General features: G+C 41.9%; 1 long non-coding RNA gene across 1 annotated transcript; it reads right to left on the reverse strand.

Annotated features, from left to right (window-relative positions):
- Positions 1–27,988, reverse strand: LOC141584488 (uncharacterized). The gene is made up of 3 exons (XR_012517562.1): positions 27,702–27,988; positions 27,228–27,303; positions 1–2,036 (listed from the first exon to the last, which is right to left on the reverse strand). It is a non-coding gene; the product is annotated as an uncharacterized LOC141584488 (long non-coding RNA).
- Between the last annotated feature and the right edge of the window lie 10 nt (positions 27,989–27,998).

Genomic DNA, 27,998 nt, shown 5'->3' on the forward strand with positions numbered 1-27,998 from the left:
CCCAGCTACTCGGGAGGCTGAGGCAGGAGAATTGCCTGAACCCAGGAGGCGGAGGCTGCGGTGAGCCGAGATCGCGCCATTGCACTCCAGCCTGGGTAACAAGAGCGAAACTCCGTCTCAAAAAAAAAAAAAAATTTGTATCTTAAAATGTTAAATACCTATTATCTCTCTCAGAAATTCCACTCTACATATGGAGAAATAGAAGAATATGGCTGTGGAAGAACTGAGATAAAACTATTCATAGCAGCTTTATTTTTAAGTCTCAAATTGGAAACAACCCAAATAGCTATGAACAGATAAAAAGATAAACAAAATGGAATATATCCACACAGTAGAATATTACTCAGCAATGATAAAAACGATCTCTTAGAAGATCTATTCTCAAAACTGGCCCAATAGTCCCATAGACAGTTTTGGATACACTTAGAAATGGACTCTTCTGCTGTTAAAACTTGAAATTTGTATTAGTTTTATCTGAGTTCCTTGAGAAAGGGCCCTCAGGCCTCTCAAAAAACTGAAACTCATCAGATCACCACACCACACTCCGCCTGGCTCTCGGGAGTTCCTGTTTTCTTACACATTGCTACTTTTGTTCCCTACTAATGGACCATAGTTTTAGTCAGTCAGGCGGACGGATGTGAGACTGGGCTCCTGTCTCCTCAGCTGCAGCACCTAATTACAATCTTCCTTGGTGATACTTGCCATCTCAGTGATGTGCTTTCTATGTGGTGGGCAGCAGGACCTGGAGCAAACCCCTGGTGTTTTGGAACAATTTTGGTTTCCTGACCAGAAACACATTGCTCCTGGCTCAGCTGCTGTAGCCCAGGAGTCTTGGGAGCCCTCTCTATCAGTCTGCTCTCACATTGCTATGAAGAAATACCCGAGACTGGGTAATTTATACGGGGAAGAGGTTTAATTGACTCACGGTTCCACATGGCTGGGAGGCCTCAGGAAACTTACAGTGATGGTGGAAGACGAGCAAACATGTTCTTCTTCACATAGTGGCAGAAGAAAGAGGTGTGAAGCAAAGGAGGCAAAAGCTTTGTATAAAACTATCAGATCTCCTGATAATTGACTCACTATCATGAGAACAGCATGGTCTGTGTTAAGAGAGATGCAGGGGTTTTTTAAAATCTGTTTCTCTGTGTGTCTATCTTCACGCACATACAGAGAAGATAGAAAGCTGGAAAAGTTTAGATAATAAAATATTATTTAAAACCTGACAGAGAATTGGAGGAATTTGGCTAATTAACATTTTCATATTTAAAGCTTTTAGTCCTGATTAAAGTAAAATAAGAAATACTGTAAAGAAATACATTGTCGGGCCGGGTGCAGTGGCTCACGCCTATAATCCCAGCACTTTGGGAGGCCGAGACAGGCAGATCACGAGGTCAAGAGGTCGAGACCATCCTGGCCAACATGGTGAAACCCCGTCTCGACTAAAAAAACACAAAGATTAGCTGATCGTGATGGCACGTGCCTGTAGTCCCAGCTACTCGGGACGCTGAGGCAGGAGAACTGCTTGAACCCTGGAGGCAGAAGTTGCAGTGAGCTGAGATCACGCCACTGCACTCCAGCCTGGTGACAGAGTGAGACTATATCTCAAAATAAGACTTAATTTAAATCCATTTGCCTCAGTTTCTTCTTCTACAAAAAGTATGTAAGTGACTCTTACTCTGCTTATCATTTCTGATCAAATGGAATAACAGTTCAACATGTTTGTGATAAAGAGTAAAGAGTGACAGGCCTCGGTATCTCTCTTATTACTTAACTCATAAATTCTTGGGAGTTATGTTATTAACTATCAAGAAGTAGGTATAAATACTAACAATGTAAAAATAAGTTGATGCATTTATTCTAGAACTAGAGTGGTTTCAATTATCCAGTTGTTTATTGAATACAGTGTGCTCCATACTCGACCTTTTGTTCGTTTGTGTGCTTACAACTAATCACATACACTTCGTTTTTCCTCCTCTTACCTTTTCCTGGTGGCACAGCGCTTCCCTATGTGGCTCTAGCCATCATCAGCCAAGGATCTGAAAATAGAACCCAGTTTCAGCACTTTCATCCTTTCCCTGAAGTGTCAGGCAAAGAATTCACTGAATAATTGTTTCAGCACTTGGCACCATGCTACCAGCGGTTATGAATATGCAACTAAATCTTTGCAAAGCTGCAATTAAAAAAAACACTCAAAGTCTTACACAGTACATTCAGTACCTTTCTATTATAAATGGAATAATACCATTTAAGAGGAAAAACAACACAATTATGCAATGTGATGGTTCACATAGAAGCACGTGTCTCAAAATGAACTTAATTATGTTTCAGTGGAATGCACATATCAATGACGCATTTTTTTTACATGACACTCATTAAAAGTTATTAAAATCTTGAAAGCATTATTTTATAATTAAGGAAATTAAGTGAATTTTCTCTGTCCATTGGATAATCACAATGGAAAGAAAGAAAATGGATCAAAAAGGAAAATAAGAGTTTTAAATCAAGGAAGAACAGGACAAAGCTTGAACTGCAGACTCCAGGACCCTCCAGCATAAAGACTGTAAATGCTTGTGTGCTTAGGGTGGGCACAGCTGCTTAAGATGGCAAGCTTTGCAAAGCTGTAAACCTGCCCCTCCATGCCTCTTTATCCCAGGTGAGACTCTCCACACACCAACCCACAAGGAGAGAGATTTGTTTAAACCTTACCCACATTGTCATAAATACACTGTTATTGTAGACCTGGCGGTATAAAACTGATCTCAAGGGAGCTTGGTGCAAATTCTAATCCTGTGCAATGAATCAGCTCCACAAAGTCACCCAATTTTCCCATGAGTCAGATCAGTAGGCAACATTTTCACTGTAAATCAGCCATCAGGATTTTCTCTTTTTCAGTGTTTCCTGCCCCTATGCTTCAGACCACGCCCATCCATGCTTTCTCTGCTCAGGGGAGTTTAATCCAGGCATTTCAAACAGAAGGCCTCTGTATAGGGACTGTGGTCAGCAGAATAACACTCCCTGCCACAGACACCCAAACTCAAAGCCCAGAACCTTAGCTGGCAGAAGAGACATTGCAAAGTGATTCAGTGAAGAATTCTGAGATGAGGAGCTTACCCTGGGAGACTCAGTCTAACCACATGAGTTCCAAAAAGGACTTTTTTTCTGACTGGTCAGAGACATGTCACAATGGAAGAAGGGTCAGAAAGAGGAGATGCTGATGGCTTTGTAGAGAAAAGCAAGAGGCCAGGGCCAAGGAATGAGGTCCTCAGGGGTCTGGAAAAGGCAAATAAACGGAGTCCTTGCCTTGATGTTATCTGAGACCTTGATTTTAGCCCAGTGAGATCATAGTCAGCTTCTGACATATGGAACTGTAATAAATAATACATAGATAACAAATCTGTGCTCTTTTAAGGCCACTCCAGCTAGTAGTCTAGTAGTTAAGATTCTGTGCTTTTTTTTTTTTTGCCACTGTGCCCTGGAGATGTAAGTCCTTTAACTCAGAATGAAAAAAATAGAGAGAGAGAGAAATAAACTTTTGCTCTTTGAAGTCCCTAAGTTTGTAGTAATTTCTTATGGCAATAAGAGGAAATGAATACGGAAGTTTTCACAGAGTCATAGTGTTCAAGAGCCAATAGCAAACACGAAACAAGGAAAAGACAATCTGCTTTCTAAAATTCTGAAATTATTTCGTGTGTGTGTGTGTGTGTGTGTGTGTGTGTGTGTGTAAATATTATACTGGCAATAAATGGAATGGTTTACAGTTTTATTATCAAAAAATTGGCAGTCCAATTCTAATCCCATATTCCACAGATTTTTAATTAGTTAGGTATTTTAGAAGTTTGCCACCACCGGTATCATTTAGTCTATACGAGCTGATACTATTTTTTTCCGTTTTTAAAACTTTTCCTGCCCCTTAGCACTCACTCACAAGCACTTAGCTCTCCATGCAGTGCTAGAAACGAGGGGCGAAAGGGTGAGCACACCATGGCTGCTGTCTTCAAAATGTCCACTGTGACATGACATATAGGGAAACATGTATGTTCTCATCTATCGGGGGAAAAATGGTAACTCTGGTGATGAGAGGCAGAAGCACTAATCAAGACCGCACAAAGCCTGAGCGGGTGCTATGGAGACCTTGCCAAAGACAAAGTCTGGAACCGAAGCCCCGTCCTGAGCACCTCCCTTCTTTTCTCGAGACCTCTCACTGAAAAACGAAGCTGCAGCCCCATTAAACAGAGCAAATGTGTGGTGGGAGAATACAAGTAACTTGGAACATAGAAAATAAAACATCTGGTGAAGAATGTGAAAGCAAACTAAATACGGCTCAAGAAGGACCCCAAAATCCTCTATTTGAGTCCTTGTGGAGGGACTGCAACCTAACTTAGTAGGTAGACAAGCCTGGAACCCTAAGCTAGATTTCTGTAACATGCACCTGTAACAGTCGCTGAGTCTTGGCCAATCACAGCAGCCAGACTTCAAGCACTCATGGATGGCTCAGTGTTCAAACTGTGTTCAAATAAGGTAAACGCCGACCCGTAACCAGTCCAGCTGTTTCTGTCCCACACTGTTGACTTCTGTATGTCACTCCCCCTTTTTTGTCTATTAGTTTGGTTTGACCATGAGTCATAACAATAACGTCATGGTATCCAAGCATTTTCCTTTAGTTAGGAAGATAAGAATATATATGTATCTCGATCTTCTCAGCCTGAATTGTTTCACACTGACTAACATCAAGCATTTTGATGGCCATTTTTTAGGCTACATTATAAACTAACTTATTTAGCTTCACTAGTCCTCTGTATCCATGGGGGGTATGCTCAAGACTCCCAGTATATGGCCGAAACCACAGATGGTACCCAACCTTATATATACTATTTTCCTCATACATACATAGTTATGATAAAGTTTAATTTAAAAATCGGGCACAGTAAGAGACTACCAACAATAATTCCTAACAGCATAAAACAACACATCAACATACAATAAGTTATGGGAATGTGGTCTCTCTCTCGAAATATCTCTTTGTGCTGTACCTCTTACTTTTGAACTTCAGCTAACAGTAATTGACTTCAGCTAACAGAAATCTCAGAAAGCAAAATGTCAGATAAAGATGAACTACTATAAAATGTATAAACCCACATAAATCCACAAAGGCACATATTTTTTAAAGCAAAGTATTGTTATCAATTTGCTACTTATAATGACTAAGTCAGGCAAATATCTCATAACCTAGATTTTTGTTTCTTAACATGATAGTGGTCATAATTTTAACAGTTAGATGATGTCTTGCCCGAGGTCCAAAATGAGGAATTGTAAATCAAGGTGATTAAATATTACAAAGCTATTTTGAAATATCATATCCATAAAATCCATGGTATTTTCTGCTCATATTTTGTTTTTAATATTTTCTTCCCCCAGAAGAGTTTTTGAAGAAAACAAAAATATAGTCATTTAATCTGAAAACAAAATTGCCATAGCTGAGAAAAACATCAAGAAATGTAGTCTCTGATCATCCTGGAACTGGTCAGAAGAGCTGACAGAGACATCATCTGAGCAGGAAGTCCCGCCCCATCAACCATCTGCAGTGCGACTGAGCTCAGTAAAGCACGAGAGAAGTCTGAATAGCTGAGTCAAACACAGTCATTGATTTCCAAAGGTGATAACAACAACTGTGAAGATCTCAAAATTAAATTAGCATTAATGCCTGCATCGCCACTGGGATACGGCTTCTGTTTATCTCAAAAAGAATGCTACTTCTGGAAAATGGTCACTCCGCTTCCTAAATCAGAAGAAAATCTGAGGTTCTGTGATGTCAGAAGAGCTCAGTTTTTATGATTCTTTGCTTAATTTGTTAAGAGTTGTGTCCCTCTCTTTCAAATTGTTTTGCTTTCATGAAGGCACACTGTGATATTTTAAAAAAGAACCTTTGTTTGCATGTTCTTAAAGGGTTGTACACTAAATTATTCTTTTCTTTCTAAGCTGCATAGGAACATGTACTGCCAGGCTATCAGGAGACAGAATAAAATACGAGAGCAAACCAGGGAAGCTTGCTTTATCCCCAGTTTTGAACCCTCGGCCTCCTGTTTAACTCCTGATTCCCACTCTGTGCCTCAGTGTAATAAGGCTCGACATTTACTCCTACTCCCGTGACACTGGCTTTCCTCAGCGTACAGTGTGTATGCAAAAAGTAGACATTTTACCCTAACAGAAGATCTCACTGGACCTCTCATTCCAGGGATGCTCATGTGCAACAAGTCGCTTCCCTGTCCCCCTCCCAGCCTGGGTATGAGCCACGCCTTACCCTGCCTAGCATTTCCATCACTCCTGATTCCGTGGCTAAAGGTGAACTTTTGCATCACTCCCAGATGGGAGGTGTTTTCATCCATCTTCTGCTGCTATAACAGAATCCCATAGACTGGGTAGCTCATAGACAAATCACTTTATTTGGCTCACAGTTCTGGAAACTGAGAGGTCCGAGAGCATGGTGCCAGGATCTCGTGAGGGTCTTCTTGCTGCTTCGTAACGTGAGGGAAGGGTGGAAAGCGGGAGAGAGCCCTGGGGAGTCAGACACCTGGGGCTGGACTTGCTTTACAAGAATCCACTCTTGAGATAACGATCCCACCTCCAAGATCATTGACATTAGTCCATTGCTGAGGGTTCTGTCCCCACGACCCCGTCATCTCTTACTAGGCCCTACCTGCCAACACTTTTCATTGTGAATTACATGTTCATCACATTAGCTTTTGGGGAGACACATTTAAACCACAGCAGAAGGTCATATGCCAGTAGCATGAACTCATCCTGAACAGAGCTGCTTATGTCCTTGGGCAAAAACACTTCATAGATATCATCATCTTCAAAACTTGACTCTGCTAATTCGATGCTGAACTTGTAAAGAGATTTTAATAAATGATGTGCCCTTTTTAAAAAGCCAAACAATCATTTAATAGTATAGTAAAGCAACTATTTTTATATTGTTCTGAGAAACAGCTGTGTCAGGAAAACAAAAGCTTTATGTAAAATCAGCACGATTTAGTTTGCATTTTTGAAAACGTATCCAATACTCTGTTTAGTGCCATCTTGAACATTGCCCAGAAAAACACTAGTATGTCCCTACTGTGTACTACATTTTACAAGTTGAAAAAGGAAAAATTTCCATCTCCCTGCAAACACATATACCTTTCTTCACTTTTATTTGTGTTTTTATTGAATACATCTCAATTTCGAGAACATTGTTTTTGAGCAACTACTAGACAAAAGGACTATGTGTGGTTTAAAATGTAAAGAATGCTTGCTGTTACTGCTCTTAAATTACGTATATTTTAAAAGTGGTAATGATTATTTAAGTAACTGAGAATCATCCAGGATAAACTCGTGTGTGTTGAAGTAATAAACGATCTCGAAACAGCCCATGTTTGTTTCTGGGTTGCTGCCCATCCATCACCGGTTGGCAGCGAGTTCAGGTTTCTGGTCACTCCCCCCGTCTGGTAGACAGAGCCTCCACCATCTTTATGTAATGCAGATCAGTCGGCACTACGCGCGGGCAGAGTCCTGGAGGCTTCCAAGGAGAAACAGAGCCTTGCATTGGCCGCCCTGACCTCTCAAGGGTCAGGGACGAGCAACCCGAGTAATGGGCGCAGAAAGTAGAAATCTGGAAATGTTTGATGACCATTCTCACCCGCAGAAGAGTGAAATGAGTGACGCATGGTGAGAAGGCCCAGGCAGCAGCGTGGCGTCGGAGCGGAGCTGTGAAGTCCCTGTGGGGAGATGGCTGAGCACCGTGAGGACAGGCATCGTGGGGGAGGTCTTGGGTGGGAAAACTGTCGAGAGACACTAGTAGTGCTAGTCAAGGGAACACCTGGGAGGAAGACACACGTTCTAGGATCGCAGGGTTACATTTGGGAGTAACTCACATTCGGGTGACATGTGAAGTATCGTACACACGAGATTTGTCAAGGTATCTTAGAATGAACGTGTCAGACCGAAAAAGCAGAAGTGGGACCGTTTGCGGAGAAAAAAAATCTGTCAGTAAAGTCAGAGGTAGGTATCCAGACGCTTGGGGACAGCACAGGCTGTCTCCCTCCGTCTTATCACACAAATGCAGGGCATCCCGGTGCCGCGGGCTGGCCACAGCGTCTCGTCAGGCTGCGAAATCACGTCCTTATTAACAGGTGCTCTGAGGGCGGCCCCTTCTACACGTTTCATTGATTACACCGCATTTCACATATAGTTGTCTCTCAGAGGTGGGCTGCACAAAACAGCCCAACAGGAGAAAAATAATATTATGAGACAAAAATCCAAAATCAGAATTGTGGTCTGCGAGGCCTTCATAATGAAGGTAAACATTACAAAGGGAAATATTCTGGGTTTTAAAACAGTAAGCCTTGCAAAGCACTGACGCATGCATTTGCACAGGAGGTAACTGATTAAAATATCCCGCTCTGACTCCACGCTGCTTAGAGAGACACTTAGGGAGCAGTCGGGCCAAGACAGGAAGCAAGGTTCAGTGCAGTGCGGATCCTTCTGGACCCTGGGGGCTCTGCTTGTCAAAACGGATTGATATAATGTAGGAGGTTAACTGTTTTACTGATATTAACCCCACTTTAAAAAGAGCAAAAGGAAAAAATTACCTCCCTGGATTCCCTAACAGGATCATAGAAATGATGCTGTGTAATTTTGCAAGGTCTGTTCTTAATATTTGGTGAGCAAAAAAATTTGTGCTTCTATGACCAGGGGAAGTCACGTATTCACAACAAAGGCAATATACTCTGCTGTCTGCTTACCAGGAAGAGAAACAGGCATAGGCTGGGCAAGTCCCTAGAGGAGAGCTCCATTGCTCAAAGGGCCACAGAGGGCAGGAATGTGCTCCCCCCATGAAGGCGCGCCCAGCAAGGGCTCACTGTGGCCCAGGTGCAGTGCAAGCCATGGGAACAGCAGACGAAGACCAAACACGGCTGCTGACCTCAGAAGGCTAAACACGAACAGCAACGACAGCCTGGGAGAAATGCCGGGAGTGGAACTGACGATTCGCTGAATAGCAAGAAGTGAGAGCCTTTCCACTGGGGAGGGGAGGGAGGGGGTTCAGGCCAAGACATAACAAGAGCCAGGTAAGAAGGAGAGTGGAGGGAACAGACAGTGAAACACCCCAGGCCAAGAGGATCGCTGCAGCAAGGCCCATCTAGAGAACAAATCAGAGAATCCAAGCTCAGGAATCGCCTCCATGGGTTTGGCAGAGTGGAGAAAGTGAGCAAGGTAAGCTGACCCAAACCCGGAGTCCGCTGAGCTGAGGCCAGACCTCTGAGGACAGTGCTGCCAGCGATTCTGGTGCCGGGGCCTCTGACCGGATGCCACGAGGCTGGTGCTGGAAGCAGCCAACAAGGGGCAGGAGGCTGGTCCTCTACGGCACACAGGGTGGAGGCGCGGGCACATAGGCCCACAGCGGAGACGGGAGCGCTAGGGATTGGTCTGGGGACAAGGGACGACGTCTCTCCGACTAGTGAAGCGGGCACAGAAGGCGGATCCGCGGCCAGAATGAGGGGAGACTTGAGATAGGAGGAGAGACAGATGCAGCCGCGCCTCACAGCCTTACCCTGGAGCTTGGCTGCAAGTACAGGAGGAATTGCTGAGGGGCCCTGAGTAGCAGCGGTGGTACTAGTGGGCTTCAGCGTCGCACAACCACAGCACCTGCTATTTGTTGTGAGCTTGCAATGTGCCCAGCCCTATTCTAAGTGTTGTGCATTTAACTCTCACAACAATCCTATGTACAGAAACTCTTAGCTGCCCCCCTCCACCCTCCACCACCCTTTTTGTTTTGAGATGGAGTTTCGCTCTTGTTGCCCAGGCTGGAGTACAATGGTGCGATCCCTGCTCACTGCATCCTCCGCCTCCCGGGTTCAAGGAATTCTCCTGCCTCAGCCTCCTGAGTAGCTGGGACTACAGGCATGCACCACCACGCCCAGCTAATTTTTTGTACTTTTAGTAGAGATGGGGTTTCATTATGTTGGTCAGGTTGATCTCGAACTCCTGACCTCAGGTGTTTGCTTGCCTAAACCTCCCAAAGTGCTGGGATACAGGCATGAGCCACTGTACCCGGCCACTCTTAGCTCCTCTTTATAGAGAGAACCAAGCCACAGAGAAGCTGAGTAATTTGCTAAAGGTCACACAATTAGGAAGGGGTGGAAAAAAGACCGGAAATTTGTGCATATAACTATGACCAGACTAGTATTTACTAAATAAATAAAGCACTCAGGCTGCGGAGTGGTAAGGACGTTGAAGGATGCAGGCCGCCTAATAGTTATTGCTGAAAATAAGGTAAAATGAATCCCTTATTGAAATTAAGGAAACACTCTACTATGGAGTTTGCCAGAATAGGTTTCTCTACAGAAACTGATTCTGCAGTAAAAGACACTGAGAAAATATCGCCTACCTTCAGTTTCCTTAGAAGCTCACAATATACATTAACATGTTAAATCTTCCTAGAAGTCCTACAATAAAGAAATGTGTTTCAACATTAAAAATAATCACCCTTCCCACTGAAAATAAAGATTATAAATGGCACTAGGCTGCCATGCAAAGGTCAGCCACAACACAGAAATGACGGGCATGTTCAAGTTGAAATAAAGACTCTGCTTCAGAGACACACACGGTCCCCTCTCATGGATGGAGCCTTCAGTGTGTGCCAGCAGCTCAGGGCCGGATTAACCGGGAGCCCGGGGTAGCAGTCAGGCAGGGAAATCTGGAATCCTGCCGGGAAGATGTCTGCCTGTGCACTGAGGGAGTTCCCTTTCATATTGGGGGGCAGCTGTGAGTACTGCTTATACCTGAAGAACATGAACCCCAGTTCACACGCAACCCAGAGGCACCTGCCATTAGAGCAGTAGATTTTCCAGGCCACATTTATCTCTCCTTTCACCTAATGAAACAATCCACATGTCACACAGTGGGTTATGCCGCAGACACCTGCCCTGATGCCACGGTGGTTGGGAATAGCACGCAGTGAGCTCCCAATGCCTGACTTGGAGCAACAGACCCAAGTTGGGATCCCTTGGGGCAAAGACAGAGCAAAGATTTAGGCCTCAAAAGAAGGTTACAACTAAGACCAGAACCAATCTCACAGGTCCGGAGATTCAGCCTAGGGCTTTGGGATCCCTAGCTCCCAGCTGACTTAACTGGCCATAAGTAGGTCATGTGCATCTAACCCTGTGTGTGGGTACATATGTGTGTACGCATATGTGTAAGACTGCCCATGTGCATCCAACCCCATGTGTGGGTACTTGTGTGTGTACGCATATGTGTAAGACTGCCCATGTGCATCCAACCCCGTGTGTGGGTACGTGTGTGTACACATATGTGTGAGACTGCCCATGTGCATCCAACCCCGTGTGTGGGTACATGTGTGTGTACACATATGTGTGAGACTGCCCATGTGCATCCAACCCCGTGTGTGGGTACATGTGTGTGTACACATATGTGTAAGACTGCCCATGTGCATCCAACCCCGTGTGTGGGTACATGTGTGTGTACACATGTGTAAGACTGCCCATGTGCATCTAACCCCATGTGGGTACGTGTGTGTGTACACGTATGTGTAAGAGTGCCCATGTGCATCCAACCCTGTGTATGGGTACATGTGTGTATGTACACATGTGTGTAAGACTGCCCATGTGCATCCAACCCTGTGTGTGGGTACGTGTGTGTGTGTGTACATATATGTGTAAGACTGCCCATAGCCAGGATGAGCCAAGGAGACCCAGTCTGGAGAATGGCCTTATAAAACTTCACAAAATAAAGAAGTATTGGATTGTCTGCTATTTCTGGATTGGTCTGCAGAGTACAGGAAACAAAAATGCTATTTGCAACCTTGCAAGAAATGTATTTGCTCAGGAGAATTTCAGTCTAATTGTGTAATAAGACCCAGTACAGTTTGAACGTTTTGATTAAATCTGATAAACCTACAGGCAGCTGGACTTAATATTCCTTAGCAGTTCGCTTCCTCCTAATTAAAAACATAATTCTTGAACAGTCACAGTAACATGCTTTTCTGTTAACTCAACATATACTACAGGACTAGGGAAACAAGACTACTTGAAGATCTCCTTTCCTTAAATCACACGAGGATGATGCAGTTAGAGTTTGTAAGTAGTGGTAAAATATATTTGGAAAATGTACCTGAATGCAGCCTTGATTAGTGACCAGCAATATTTGTGATTACACTAAATAGACTATAGTTTTAAGTAATTAAGTGGATAACTTTTCTTAACTTGATATTTGGCATGAGGTGAAAGGGGGAATGAAGATGTCCTTTGCTTATCTCCTAAGAGCAAATAATATAAAGAATGGTTGCAGTTAGCATGCCATGCCTAGTACCACTTCCATTGCGGGCCTGAGGTTTACGGGGAAATAGTGACATCTGTTTACAATTTAGAGATGGAGAGAACTGGAAAGAATATTGTTCCAACCACGTAGTAAACATGCTGTACAAGGCCGCTCATGCCTGCAATCCCAGCACTTTGGGAGGCCGAGGTAGGTGGATCACTTAAGGTCACGAGTTCAAGACCAGCCTGGCCAACATGGTGAAACCCCATCTCTACTAAAAAAAAAAGAAACAAGAAAAAATGAGCTTGCTGTGTTGGCAGGTGCCTGGAATCCCAGCTACTTGGGAGGCTGAGACAGGAGAATTGCTTGAATTCTGGAGGTGGAGGTTGCAGTGAGCCGAGGTTGCACCACTGTACTTTAGCCTGGGTGACAAAGCAAGACTTCATCTCAAAAAAAAAAATTTTTTTTAATTAAAAAGCTGTAAAACTTTAAATAAATGAATTTTGAAAATTCATTAGAAAGATTTTACCACAGAATAAACAATTGGCGCAAAATCTAAAGAGGGACAGTTACCCTCAGAGAGAAACAGGACATGGGTATTTGCTGACCCAGGATCCATACTGCTGAACTCCACAGAACATGGTAAAAAGATTAATGCAAGCATCTTGAGCAGATCACTAAAGGCCGAGTGAAGGCTGGTGAGATCAGGTGAAGACTCTGCTGCAGACCTGGATGGCGGGTGACGTCACCTTCCGGAGGTCTTTCCTCCAGGAATCCACCACGTGCCCACAGCCGGCATAGGGGGAGTCTCGAGAAAGCTCAGAGGTGGTATTGGCTGGCGGGTGTGTGGGTGGTAGGAGGGAGAAACCGTAGCCACCCAAGGGCTCTGGGGGCATCTCATCGCACATTGGAGAGGAATCGACTCTGCTGAGACTCATCTTCCCTAAGGAACAAAATCCTTAATTTGCATGAAATCAAAATACAGCCTGAGGGCACAGACACACACAGCCGGAGACTGCAGGAGACAAAAGAGCAGTCCTACCGTGCGGAAGGGGCATGAATATGTGCTAGGACCAGGCTACATACGGAGGAAGGACAGGAACACTTACGAAGGCCTCTCTTTCAAGGTCAGGTTCACAGTGCCTGCCTGGGACTAAGGACGAACCAGGACGGCACGGGAAGTTCCCTTCTGCCGCTCACCACCAGGCTAACAGGTAGCAAGAAAACATAACAGCAGTAAAAAAACATCTGGGGGGATCTGCCAGAGACAGACTCTATCTGTGGAGAAGTGCGAACCAACAGCCCAACGCCAGGTGGGGAGGGAAGCACAAGGTAGGACTACAGGAACCTGAAGCTTTGCGGGTGGACGGATGGTAACCATGGCAACAGCGAACTTCAAATCCATCCTGATTCCTAAAGAGAGCGACACACAAGTCCACACCAAAGATCTAACAGCAGGAAAATCATGCTCATTTCTGAGCCTAAGACGTACGTACCCAGTAATGCCATCCTATAAAACGTCAGGCTTCCAGCAAAAAAAATGACACAGTGCACAAAACGTCAAGAACAAACACAGTCTGAAGAGACGAAACAATGAGAAGGACCAGACTTAGATACGACACGTGGACTGGGGCTATCAGACAGGGATTTCAAACATCACTATGATTAATATGCTGACGAATGTTGGAATGGAATGGAAATCCAAATGTAATCCAAGTCGCAATGGAAAAAGAAGGCAACATGCAAAATCAGACAGGTAATTTTAGCAGAGAGATTGAAACTGCAATAAAGAAACCAGTGAAAATGCGAGGGCTAACAACTAAAATAGCAACAAAATGAAGAATGCCTCCAATGGACGCGTTAACGCAGCTGAGGAAAACTCAACGAACTGGAAAACAGGTCACGCCGAAATACAGAGAGAAAAAATGACAAAGAACAAAATAACAAATATTAGATGTTTGTTAACAAAAAGCAAAAAGGCATCTAAGAATTGAAGTAAAACATCAAATGGTCAAACACAACCTACATTGGAATCCCAAAAGGAGGCACGAGAAAAGGATTTACGAAAGTGAGACCACAAATACATGAAATAAAATACACGAGGCAAAAACTGAGGGATCTGGGGGAAAGAGGCGGTTCAGTTATAGCTGGAGAACTTCACCAGCTGCGTGTCGTAATCGATGCCACTACTAGACATAAGCAAGGATATGGATTTGATCAACATAATGAAACAAACTGATATATCCGACAACACTCCACACATCAACAGAATATTCATTCTTCTCTAGACACACAAGGACAGACCATGTGCTCAGCCATAAAACAGACCTCCCTCAGCCAATTTTAAAAGATACGGAGTAGGGCCAGGTGTGGTGGCTCACACCGGTAATCCAGCACTTTTGGAGGCTGAGGTGGGTAGATCACCTGAGGTTGGGAGTTCGAGACCAGCCTGACCATGGAGAAACCCCATCTCTTCTAAAAATACAAAGTTAGCTGGGAGTGGTAGTCCATGCCCCTAATCCCAGCTACTCGGGAGGCTGAGGCAGGACAATTGCTTGAACACAGGGGGCAGAGGCTGTGGTGAGCATCATTGCACTCCAGCCTGGGCAAAAAGAGTAAAATTTCTTCTCAAAAAAAAAAAAAAAAAAGATACAGATGATATTTCTTTGCAGGGGCCATCGGCTCTGAAAAGTCACTGACATCAGGCAGATTGATCAATAGGTGAAAAAGCGATAAACCAAAAAGAAAATTCTAAGCTCCCCGATTGACTGATGGTGATCATCAAAAGTCAGGAGACAACAGATGCTGGAGGGGATATGGAGAAACAGGAACACTTTTACACTGTTGGTGGGAGTGTAAATTAGTTCATCCATGGTAGAAGACAGTATGGCAGTTCCTCAAGGATCTAAAACTAGAAATACCATTTGACCCAGCAATCCCATTACTGGGTGTACACCCAAAGGATTATATATCATTCCTCTATAAAGACATACACACACATATGTTTATTGTGGCACTCTTCACAATAGCAAAGACTTGGAACCAACCCAAATGCCCTTCAATGTTAGACTGGATAAATCAAATGTGGCACGTATACACCATGAAGTACTATGCAGCCATAAAAAAGGATGAGTTCATGTCCTTTGCAGGGACATGGATGAAGCTGGATACCATCATTCTCAGCAAACTGACAGAGGAACAGAAAACCAAATAGTGCACGTTCTCACTCCTAAGTGGGACTTGGACAATGGGAACACATGGACACAGGGAGGGAAACGCTATACACTGGGGCCTGCCAGGGGGTTGAGGGCTAGAGGAGGCACAGCATTAGGAGAAAAACCTAACGTGGATGACAGGGTGATGGATGCAGGACACCAGCATGGCACGTGCACACTTACGTAACAAACCTACACGACCCGCACATGTACCCCAGAACTTAAAGTATAATAATAAAAAAACACATAAACACTAAATATTAAAGGAGAAATGAAAAAGAAACCCAGAAAATTAATAATGACAATAAAACCAAAGGCTGATGTATTGAAAAGATAAACAAAATTAACAAATTCTGAGCTATTCTGACAAAAAAAAAAAAAGGAGTAAAAGACTCAAATTACCAAAATTAAATATGAATTAGAGGTCAGCACTACTGAGTCTGAAGAATTTTAGAACATTAAAAGGGAATACTATGAACAAATTAATGCCACTATATTAGACAACTTAGACAAATTTGAAAAACTTTTAGAAAGACACAAGATTGACTCATGAAGAAATAGAAAAATCTGAATAGATCTATGACAAGGAAAGAAATGTAATAAATAAACAGTTTTCCCACAAAGAATAGGGCAGGTCCCGATGGTCTAACTAGTAAACTGCAGCAAACACGTAAAGAAAAAACAATACCAAACTTCCACAAAATTTTCCAGAAAAATAAATGACGAGCACTTCCCAATTTACTTCATTAGGACATGATTATGCTGATACTAAAGCCAACAAAGAAAACTACAGACCGCTATCTTCACGAACATAGATGCAAAAATCAACCAAATATTAGCAAACCAGTTCCAGCAGCAAATAAAGAGGATTACAAACATGACAAAGTGGTATTTACCCCAGGAATGTAAGATTGGTTTAACACATAAAATAGTTAACATCATACACAATATTGGTAGAATAAAAGACAAAATTCACAAAATCATCTCAATAGATGTAGCAAAAGCATTTGACGAAATCCAACACCTATTAATCGTAAAAGGTATCCACAAATTAGAATAGAAGAGAATTTCCTTAATCTGATAATGGAGATCCAGGAAGAACCCATAGCTAGCATTAGACTTAATGAAACAAACCCGAAGGTTTTTCTATTTAATTTTAGAAAAACAGTAGAGGTGTCCACTCATGCCACTTTTGTTCAAACTGCAGTGAACATTCTCTCCAGTGCAACCCAGAAAAATATATTTAAAATGCCACCCAGAACGCAACAAAAGAAATACAACTGTCTTTATTTAAAGATGACATTATCCAATAATCCTAAAGATTCTGCGTACACACACAGACACAGACACATACACACACACTAATAAGTTCAGCAAGGTTGCAGGCGGCAAGATCAATACGCAAAAATTAATTGCATTTCTATACATAAAAATAAACAATATGGAAATAAAATCAAAAATAAAATTCAAATCATGATAAGCTCAAAATGACAAAATCTTTAGGCAAAAATTTAACAGAAGTACAGTTTTGCCACGTTCCATGTCCATGGATTGTCAGACTGGATGTTACTAAGTTAATGATTCTCCCTGAATTTACCTAAAGATTAAACGTAACCCAATTAAAAGTTAAGCAGACATTTTTATGCATAAAATGGTACAATGATTCAACAATTAACATAAAAAAAGCAAAGGTCCCCAAATTGTAAAACAATCTTGGAAAAGAAACATAAAGTTGAAGAAGCTTTCCTTCTTGATTTCAAAGTTTACCATAGAGCTGCACTAATAAAGAAAATCGGATGCTGGTACAAGGATGGATGATAACTTAGTGGTGTAGAACTGAGTGTCCAGAAATAAAACTTTTCATTTAGAAACAATTAATTTCTGACAATGGTGCCAGTTTAACAGGGAAAAGGGTTGTCTTCAGAAAATGCTACTGGAACAAGTGAATAGACATATTTGAAGATATGAACTTAGTTTCGGACCTTATAACATACATAAAAATTAAACTAGGTCAAAGATTTACACATAAGTTCTAAATGTATAAAACTTTGAGAAAAGTTAGGGGGAAAAAATCATGATCTTGGGTTAAGATTAAGAGAGATTAAGAAAACAATCAAGAAATTTTTGCCTAAAAGGACAGTCCATAAAGCAAAAAGTGATTATTCATTAACATTTTGTAAATTGTGCATGTTAAAAGTCACCATCAAAACAGTGAGCAGGTAAGACACAGACTGGGAGAAAATATTTTCCAATCATTCATCTGCTAACAAACTTGTATTTAGAATAGACAAAGAATTTTGCCACTCAATAACAAGAAGATCACATATTTTATGATTCCATATGTATACGATGTCCAGAAAAGACAAACCAGCAAAGACAGAAGGTAAATTAGTGGCTGGCTGGGGTGGGGATGAGAGGGCAGAATGCCGGCAAATCAGATCAGGGCATCTTCTTGCCGTGATGGACATTTTCTAAAACTGGATTGTGCTGAAGGTTGCAAAGCTGTACATTTTCTAAACTGTATTACACATTTAAAATATATTGCACAGTGTAAAAATTTTACTTCAAAAATTTGTCAAAAAGAAGTAGGTAAGCATAATAAACTTATGTCCATTTTTAAAATTGAATTTTTAGTTAAAATTCTTACCTCAAATTAATCTTCAGGCTTTATAAATCTTTACCAGATGATCTCACCAGTAAAGTCCACCAAGCATTTAGGGAAAAATATTATACCAATTCTTCACAATCACTTTCAAGAAATAGAAGAAAAGGGAATATTCTCTAACTGATTTCTTTAGACTAGCATCACTCTAATACCAGTGGATTCAAAGTCCCTTACAAGAAAGACAACTGGACTTATACCATACATAAATACCCATGTTCCTCATGGACTCAGATACAATTACAACAAAACGTTAACCAATCAAAGTCATTGATATATAAAAAGGATCTAGACTATATTAGTCAGGGCTCTCCAGAGAAGCAGAACACACACACAGACACACACACGAGCACACATTCACAGGTTAGGCATCCTAATCCAAAAATCCAAAATCCAAAACTTCTTGTGTGCTGACATGTTGCCCAAAGGAAATGCTTACGGGAACATTTTGGATTAGAAGTTTTCAACTGAGGATTCCTAGCGGCACAGTACTTACACAGAAATGCTCAACTGGTAAGCATAATAAACATATTCCAAAGTCCAAAAAAGTTATATACATACACACATATGAGTATGTATGTGAGCATATATGCATATACATAAATATATATGCATATATAGAGAGAGTTATTGTGAGAAACTGGCTCTTGCAATTCTGGAGGCTGTGAAGTTCTACAATCTGCTATATGCAAGCTGGAGACCTATGGAAACAGGTGGTGTAATTCAGTCCAAATCAGACAGCGTGAGAGCCAGGGGAGGGATGGTTTAAGTCTCAGTCTGAAGGCAGGAGGAGATGAGATTTCCCAGTACAAGCAGTAAGGCAGAAAAGAAGGGAGTGACTTCCTCCTTCCTTCTCTGTTGGCTCCACTCTGGTCCTCAGTGGATTGCCTGACCCCCGTCCACACTGGGGAGGACAATCTATGGTACCAAGTCCACCAACTCAAATGCTAATCTCATATCCAGAGACGCTCTCACAGACACACTCAGAAATAATGTTTAATCCGGTCACCCTATGGAACAGCCAAGTTGACACATGAAATTAACCATCACACAGGCCAAGTGGGGTTTATCCCAGGAATGCAAGGCTGGTTTAATACTCAAATATCAATCAAGGTAATTCACTATATTAACAGACTGAGAAAAAGCAAAGGATCATCTTAACGGATGCAGAAAAAGTCATTTGACAAAACTCAGCATACGGCCATGATAAAAACATTCAGCAATCCAGAAAAAAAAAGAGATCTTGTAACAAACTGCATTTACAACACACCTACAGCCAACATCATTTATAAGATGCTAAATACAATCCCCCTAAAATTGAGAACAAGACAAGCACTTCCTCCCTCACCATTCCTATTGAACGTTGTTTTTGGAATCCAAATCAGTGCAATAAGAAAATAAATAAAATACATACAATTTGGAAGGAATAAATCAAACTGTCTCTGTTTACACACGACATCATTGTCTATTTAGGAAACCTCAAAAAGCCTACAAAAATCTTTTAAAACGAGTAAGAGAGTTTAGCAAAACTGCAGAGAACAATAGCAATGTATAAAACTCAGTCACATTATATAACAGTATACCTATTAGAATCTGAAATTTTAAAAAAATACCATTTACAACAGCATAAAAATAAGTAATTAGAAATAAATCAAACAAAATATGATTATAGTTTGAATGTCAAAAACTACAAAACATTGAGGAAAGAAATTAAATACAAGGTATTTGTTCATGGTTTGAACAAAATATTCCGATATATTTTGTTCATGGTTTGAAAGACTCAGAATTATTGAGGTCAGTTTTCTCCCAAATTGATCTATAGAATCAATGCAACCTCAATCAAAATCTCAGTCAGTTTTTTTTTTTTTTGTAGATATCAACAAGATAATTTCAAAATTTATACGGAAGGGCAAAAGATCTTGAATAGACAAAGCAATAATGAAAGACCAAAATTGGAGCTCACAAGAACCAGTTTCATGCTTTCCTGTAAAGTTATATTAATCATATTGTGCCAAGAGGAATGTAAATGCACATGCAAAAAAAGTAAAATAAAATAAACTTGTACAAAACTCAAATCGGATTGACTAGTGGAAAATTTAAACTATACAATTTCTAGAAGAAAACCGAAGACTAAACCTGCTTGTTTTTGGATAAATGGCATTTAAAACACCGGGAATAAAAGAGAAGCTATCACTACAGATCCTAGAGTAATAATTTGTTGTGTATAAGTAAATTGTTTTGAGCAACATTCTACCAGTGAGTGCGGTAAGTGAACAAAAATGAGTAAATTCCTTGAAAGGCACACAGCTCCTAAACTGGCACCAGAAAAATATATAAACCTGAATCACTTTATATCTATTGAAGACTTCAGATTTATAATAAAAAATTTTCTACAAAGAAAACTTGGCACCTAAATGATTTTACTGTTGAATTCTATGAATGATTTAAGACAAAGTTGATGTCAATCTTACACGAGATCTTCAGGAAGTAAAGAGGAGTAGGGAATACTTCCCAGCTTCTTTTATGAAGACAAAATAACCCTGATCCGAAAACTTCACAAAGATCAACTGAACATAAATCCAAAAAGACAAAGAGAAGAAATCGTGAAAAAAGAACACTTTGAAGCTTAAATGTGGAAAAGCATGCTGCCCGCTACATGCTGCCAGGCAGCTTTGATTGATCAAAGTATCTTTACCCTAGGGCTTCTCTCTTTCTATTTCTTCAGTTAACCTACCTATTTTTTTAAAATGCTAATTTAAAAGTCTCTTAAAAGGAGACCTTTTTAAACATTTTATTTATTATACTTTAAGTTCTGGGGCACGTGTGCAGGTCATGCAGGCTTGTTACATAGGTACACACCTGGCGGTGGTTTGCTGCACCCATCACCCCATCATCTACATTAAGTATTTCTCCTAATGCTGTCCCTCCGCAATCCCCCAAAACCCCCAGGCCCTGGTGTGTGATGTTCCCCTCCCTGTGTCCATGTGTTCTCGTTGTTCAACACGCACTTAGGAGCGAGAACCTGTGGTGTTTGGTTTTCTGTTCTGTGTCAGTTTGCTGAGAATGATGGTTTCCAGTTTCATCCATGTCCCTGAAACAGACATGAACTCATCCTTTTTTATGGCTGCATAGTAATCTATGGTGTATATGTGCCACAGTTTATTTATCTAGTCTATCATTGACGGGCATTTGGGTTGGTTCCAGGTCTTTGCTATTGTAAACAGTGCAGCAATAAACATACATGTGCATGTGTCTTTATAATAGAATGACTTGCAATCAAAAGATCTTTTAAAAATGGCAAGGGATGCATTTTATTTGGGTGTGGCACACAGTGTCAGGCATGCCATATAGGCTGCTTCCTGACCTTGTCATGCCTCTGGACAGGACGATAATGTGTCAAAGCCTGAACTCCCACTACACAATTCATGCAGCTGCCTTGCAGTGGATCAGCACCTTAGAACCGACTAGAAAATAGGAGGTGACATGGTAACTGTCAGCTATTTGTATTCAAACGGCTGCCCTGAATTAAAACCACGATGAGATACCATCTTACGCCAGTCAGAATGGCTGTTATTAAAAAGACAAAAAATAGCAGGTGTTGGCGAGGATGTGGAGAAAACCGGCTCATACGCTGTTGGTGGGGATATGTAAATTGGTACAACCTCTACGGAAAACAGCATGGAGATTTCTCAAAGAGATAAAAGCAGCTCTACCATTTGATCCAGCAACCCCACCAGTGGGGGTCTACCCAGAGGGAAATAAAGTATTAGAAAGATCCCTGTACTCTTAGGTTTGTCACTGCACTATTCACAACAGCAAAGATATGGAAACAGTGTAAGCGACCCTCCAGAGATGACTAAATAAAGACAATGTGGGTGCAAACACATGGAACACTGCTCACCCGTTACATCAAGACAATGTGGGTGCAAACACAATGGAACACTGCTCACCTGTTACATAAAGACAATGTGGGTGCAAACACAATGGAACACTGCTCACCCGTTACATCAAGAAGTCATGTATTCTGTAGCAACATGGATGGAACTGGAGGCCGTCATCTTAAGTGAGACGAGACAGACACAGAAGGACAGATAGCACATACTGCCACTTACAGGGGGAGGCTAAACACTGTGCACACATGGACACAGAGCACGGAATCATTGACCCTGGGGAGACTGAGGGGTGGAGGGGAGGGAGGGTCGTGGATGATAAGAGGCTACTTAATGGGTACCGTGTATATTATTTGAGTAATGGATATCCTAGAAGACCTGACTTCACAGAATTACACTTGTACCCCCATACATTTATGGAAATTTTCAATTTTTTTTTTTTGAGACGGAGTTTCGCTCTTGTTACCCAGGCTGGAGTGCAATGGCGTGATCTCGGCTCACCGCAACCTCCGCCTCCTGGGTTCAGGCAATTCTCCTGCCTCAGCCTCCTGAGTAGCTGGGATTACAGGCACGTGCCACCATGCCCAGCTAATTTTTTGTATTTTTAGTAGAGACGGCGTTTCACCATGTTGACCAGGATGGTCTCGATCTCTCGACCTCGTGATCCACCCGCCTTGGCCTCCCAAAGTGCTGGGATTACAAGCTTGAGCCACCGCGCCCGGCCAATTTTCAATTTTTTAAAGTTAAATCTTCCCTTTATTATGGTTATAAAACTTTTATAGCAGTGTATACTTTACAACAAGCTTAAAACCAAGGTCCATACTTCTGGGGAAAAGGACGGCAAAAGATTGCGGAGTTGGTGATCACCAGATATACCACAGGGGGATGCCTTTCTGAAGTGTTTAAGGCCCCAGAGGGGCAGAACCAAGCCCCAGGATGCAGGTGCAGCGGAAGGGCACAGGCTCCAGACTCCCTTCCCCACTGTCCGAATTACGGTGGGAGGGCTTCAAGATGGAACAGTGGGACTGCCGGCTGGAGCGGGGCGGCGCTAAGTCCCAGCAGGGTAGCCACGCCACAGAAAAAACTCAAGGCCTGAATATGGTCACCGAGACAGTTGTGTATCCACTTCAGAGTCGTGCTGATTCGAATGTTGGTACATGACGAGACACTTAGTCAACAGTTGCAGATGGCAGAGACAGACACTGTCACACAACTCTGTGTTCAGTGAACATCTTAGATGGAGTTGGGCTGGGGACAAGGCTGTTTGCCAAAGTTGCGTTAGCTTAGTTGCTCACCATAGTTTTGGGTTTACCATTAAACACTAACACTACATTTACATACTTATCACCAAAAAGGTGCTAATTAAATTCAAATCAGGGATGGTAAATGCATCTCATTTCACATAAATACTCCGACCACTCGGAGGTGGCTGCAGGGACGCTCTGTAGGACTCAGTCAGGGCTGCGACCTGTTATGACTGTGCCAGCCAGGGACAGGGTGGGGTGGCTTCCCTTGCCACTCTCTACAGACTCCTCTTAAGAGACTGCTCATCATCAGTATGTTGTTAAGGAGGTAGGTCAACTGAAGAAATCGGAAGAGATTCCCTAGGATGAAGACACTTGGATCAATCAAAGATGCGGGACAGCACAGAGAGGGCAGCATGGCTTTCCATGTTTGAGCTTTAAAGTGTTATTTGTCATCACTCCTTCTCTGCCTTTTTGCGTTTATGTTCAAGTTGATCTTGTTTAACTAAACTTTATTAGATTATGAGTTTCTCTCAGGTACCAGCACACGACGAGCACCTGGCAATGAGATTCATGCCTCGTAAACATGGGATAAGAACAGGGGCTCTAAACCTTCTGTTGCCTAGAAATCTCAACGTGGAGAAATCATGGTGTCTGACGGATGACGACGAGACACACGTTCCACATCCTGGCCTCACAGCACCATTTACATGGTCTGTTTTACAGGATGTCATTTGTGACTGCATTTGCAACATAATGTTAATATGCATCCTAAAAATTATACAGAAATTGTTAAACACACACACTCTCTCACATACACACCCCTCCACGCACCCCTCTGGACTAGAAAATGGAAAAGAAACCCTGTTGCTGGTGGCTTCAAATGTGGAAACAGGTGTACTTTGCTGGTCTGCTTATTTTTTTTTCATTTTCATTTTATTTTTTTATTTTTATTTTTTTAGAGACGAGGTTTCACCATGTTGGCCAGGTCTCAAACTCCTGACCTCAAGTGATCCATCTGCCTCGGCTTCCCAAAGTGGTGGGATTACAGGCGTAAGCCACCGCGCCTGGCCTAGTTTGCTTTTTTAAAACCACTCACCCAGTCTATGTCTTTCAATTGGAGTGCTTGGGTTATTTTGCTGTTGATATCACAGTCCAGACATTTAGATTTTCTCTGTTACTTATACACAAATTAATACAAAAAGGAAGTCAAAATTTTCTTTTGCCCCTTTGTAGTTAGTGATGGATTATTACTTTGATTTCACACAAGTGATGGACTCATCGTGCCTGTTGGTATTTTAGAACTTGCTTTGATTATTTTGTATTGTTTAACCACTAGAACTTACAGGTGAGTACAGGGAAGACCACCCGTGTGTTACTAATGATGCGGTCTATTTGTTTTCACCACTGTACGACGCTCACTGCAAGGGCAAGGCAGTGTGAAGCTTATCAGCCTGTGAGAGGTCTCAAAAGCAGAAGGGTCCGTTCCCTGAAAGTCCTAATCCCTTATCATCCCTGGTGGGGAGTCTGCAGGGGAGTGGTTGGCTTGGAGATGTAGCTGATCTCACACACATGCATTTCATACTCACACTGAAAGAGCAGATTCAATGGTATTTGGAAAGATTGATCTAATGAAAGAATAGGTCTTCATGTAAACTGAAATAATGAATCTTACAGGTTGTAGAGGACAGATACAGGATACGCAGTTTGTTATTTAACTCTTTCATCTCGCTTAGTAGGTGCAAGATACATAAAACACAAGAAAACTACACTGAAGGTGGGAAGAACTTATTGTGCATTTGGGGACAATTTGAGGGCGAAAAGTAGTGCTTAAAATGACTAAATTATATATATTAGGATATATTTATGTAGTGGTTGATAAATCAGGTTTATTCTATGAGTAGACTTATATTTATCACCCAAACTATTTTCAACAAAAAGTTACGTCCAAAATAACACATTTATAAACATTAAAGCAAAAGTGTTTTTAAAAACGACTTTATATTCATTCCCTATTAAGACATTAGTGAAATGGCCGGGCGCGGTGGCTCAAGCCTGTAATCCCAGCACTTTGGGAGGCCGAGGCAGGTGGATCACGAGGTCAAGAGATCGAGACCATCCTGGTCAACATGGTGAAACCCTGTCTCTACTAATGGTGCAAAAAATTAGCTGAGCATGGTGGCGCGTACCTGTAATCCCAGCTACTCCGGAGGCTGAGGCAGGAGAATTGCCTGAACCCAGGAGGCGGAGGTTGTGGTGAGCCGAGATCGCGCCATTGCACTCCAGCCTGGGTAACAAGAGCGAAACTCCGTCTCAAAAAAAAAAAAAAAAAGACATTAGTGAAATAATTATTCTTAGAATGTGCGAATAATTTTTTTTTAGAGACAGGGTCTTACTCTGTCACCCAGGCTGTAGTGCAGTGGCGTGATGTCAGCTTGCTGCAGCCTCAACTTTCCAGGCTCAGGTTATCCTCCTGCCTCAGCCTCCTGAGTAGCTGAGACTACACATGTGTGCCACCATGCCCAGCTAACTTCTGTTGGGTTTTTTTGGTTTTTTTTGGTAGAGATGGGGCTTTGCCATAACTCCTGGGCTCAAGTGATCCACCCACCTATGCTTCCCAAAGTGCAGGATTATAGCTGTGAGCCACTGCAACTGGCCATAAACTGTAAAATTTTTATTCATATCTGCATCCAAATACCATTTTTCTGGTATTTTAACGGTGAATGCTTTTATTAATAGTCGTTCTAAAAACTAAGATGGTCTACAATCGTTCAAAATTGCATCATACTGTTCTACATCTTAAATGACTATTGATGCACATGCATATTTCATAATATATTTTCAAACTTTTTTAAAATTATGCTTTAAGTTCTGGGATTTATGTACAGAACATGCAGATCTGTTACATAGCTATACATGTGCCACGGTGTTTGCTGCACCCATCAACGCGTCATCTACGTGAGGTGTTTCTCCTAATGCCATCAGTTAATGTTTACAGTAAAATGAAACAAGGCATACACTCTGGCACATCCGAATTATCTCATTTATGTGTTCCTGCACACGTACATGCATGCACACACACACACATCCAGAGGGCATGAAAGCCGTGCATTTTTGATGGCTGCCTTTGGGCAACAGGACATACAGATGTATGGGCGACAGTATTTGTTGATTTCTACTCTGTGCTGCGACAGAAGCATGTGCATGCCTTGTGTAATAAAAAAAGCATTATAAAAAAGAAAAACCCTGAACCAGAAAAAGTGTTTAAAGCCTATAAAATGTGAATGGGCAATCAGGAAGCAATAAATGACAGTTGTTCTAACAAGCGTTAAGTTTGGCTCTGACCTCCCAGGCAACCAAATCACAAAGGGAAACATCCAGCTTTTTAAGTCTCATTCCCGCAAAGACTAAAATACCTCATCTCTGAGGGAAAGAAAGCTCTAAATGGATTTTCTTAAATGAAGGTGCTTTCCATATCAATTTTTTATCTTTGCTTTTTGATCTTCATCTGCTAAACATCAAAAGACGTTTTTCATCTTTTGAATAAGAGGAATGCGGTGGCAAATTTTTGTTATTTTAATTTTTTTTCAACACATGAGAATAGCATCTATTCTAACTAAAAACACAGTCATGTGTGATATGTAACAAGTGGTTAATATTGAGAGCTTTTCACGTATATTTGTCACAACATTTACTGTTTCTAACTTTAACAGGATTTTTGTCTCTAGCGAACGGAAAAGTACACACTATTTTAAGTTTATTTTGTCTTTACTTTTCCATTACTTTGATACTTGCCTTTCTAACACCTTTCCCTTTCCCTCTTTTAATGACGCCAGCAGTTAGAAACTAAATCGGTTTCTTTAAAATTGGTTTGAAGGGTAAGAGAAATCAACCCATTTCCTACCTCCAACCAGCAAACGCTCTCCGCAGGTCCATCTTTTCAGCACCTTCTTTCATTCTTCCTTGTTCACCTTGTAGCTCTACAAAATTTGGAAAACATTTTGACTTAGTTCTTTTGAAGCCGGGTAGGGAGTTTTAACTAGTTCCACAATCAGAGCAGACAGGCATTGAACTCCAGATCTCTCCTGTGGCTGTCCTGTTCTAAAGAGTTTAGCACCTGGTTTTTCACAGAACACCGTGAGTGTGTTTCCTGTTTCCTCCCGCCCAGACCTGGCTTTCCTTCCAAGAGCAGTCTTATAAATAGTGCCTCATTAAAAGAAGTTAGCACCTGCTCTGCCTGGCGAGGCACTGACGAGTTTGCACTGCAACAAACTACCCTCACCTGAATTTCCCAAGCCTGTCACTCTGTGCACCTCTGATGTTTATTTAGGCTTCTAAATATGTCTGTGTCTTTAAAAACAATGATTTTTCAAAGAACCTTTTGCGATGAGGTGATGCTAGTGGCAGAATGGGTCTCACTTCCCAACCTCCAGGCCTTTTCTTCCCGGCCTTACTATTCTTCCTCCTCGGCTGGAAGAGGCACTGAGAATAAAACGAAATACAAAAATTAGCCGGGTGTGGTGGTGCATGCCTGTAATGCCAGCTACTCGGGAGACTGAGGCAGGAGAATCACTTGAACCCCGGAGGCCGGGGTTACAGTGAGCCGAGATCACACCATTGCACTGCAGCCTGGGCGACAGTGCGAGACAGAGACTCAGAGTTGACACGGACGGGC

The sequence above is a fragment of the Saimiri boliviensis genome, chromosome 5 (genome assembly GCF_048565385.1).
Source record: "Saimiri boliviensis isolate mSaiBol1 chromosome 5, mSaiBol1.pri, whole genome shotgun sequence".
Classification (NCBI taxonomy): Eukaryota; Metazoa; Chordata; class Mammalia; order Primates; family Cebidae; genus Saimiri; species Saimiri boliviensis.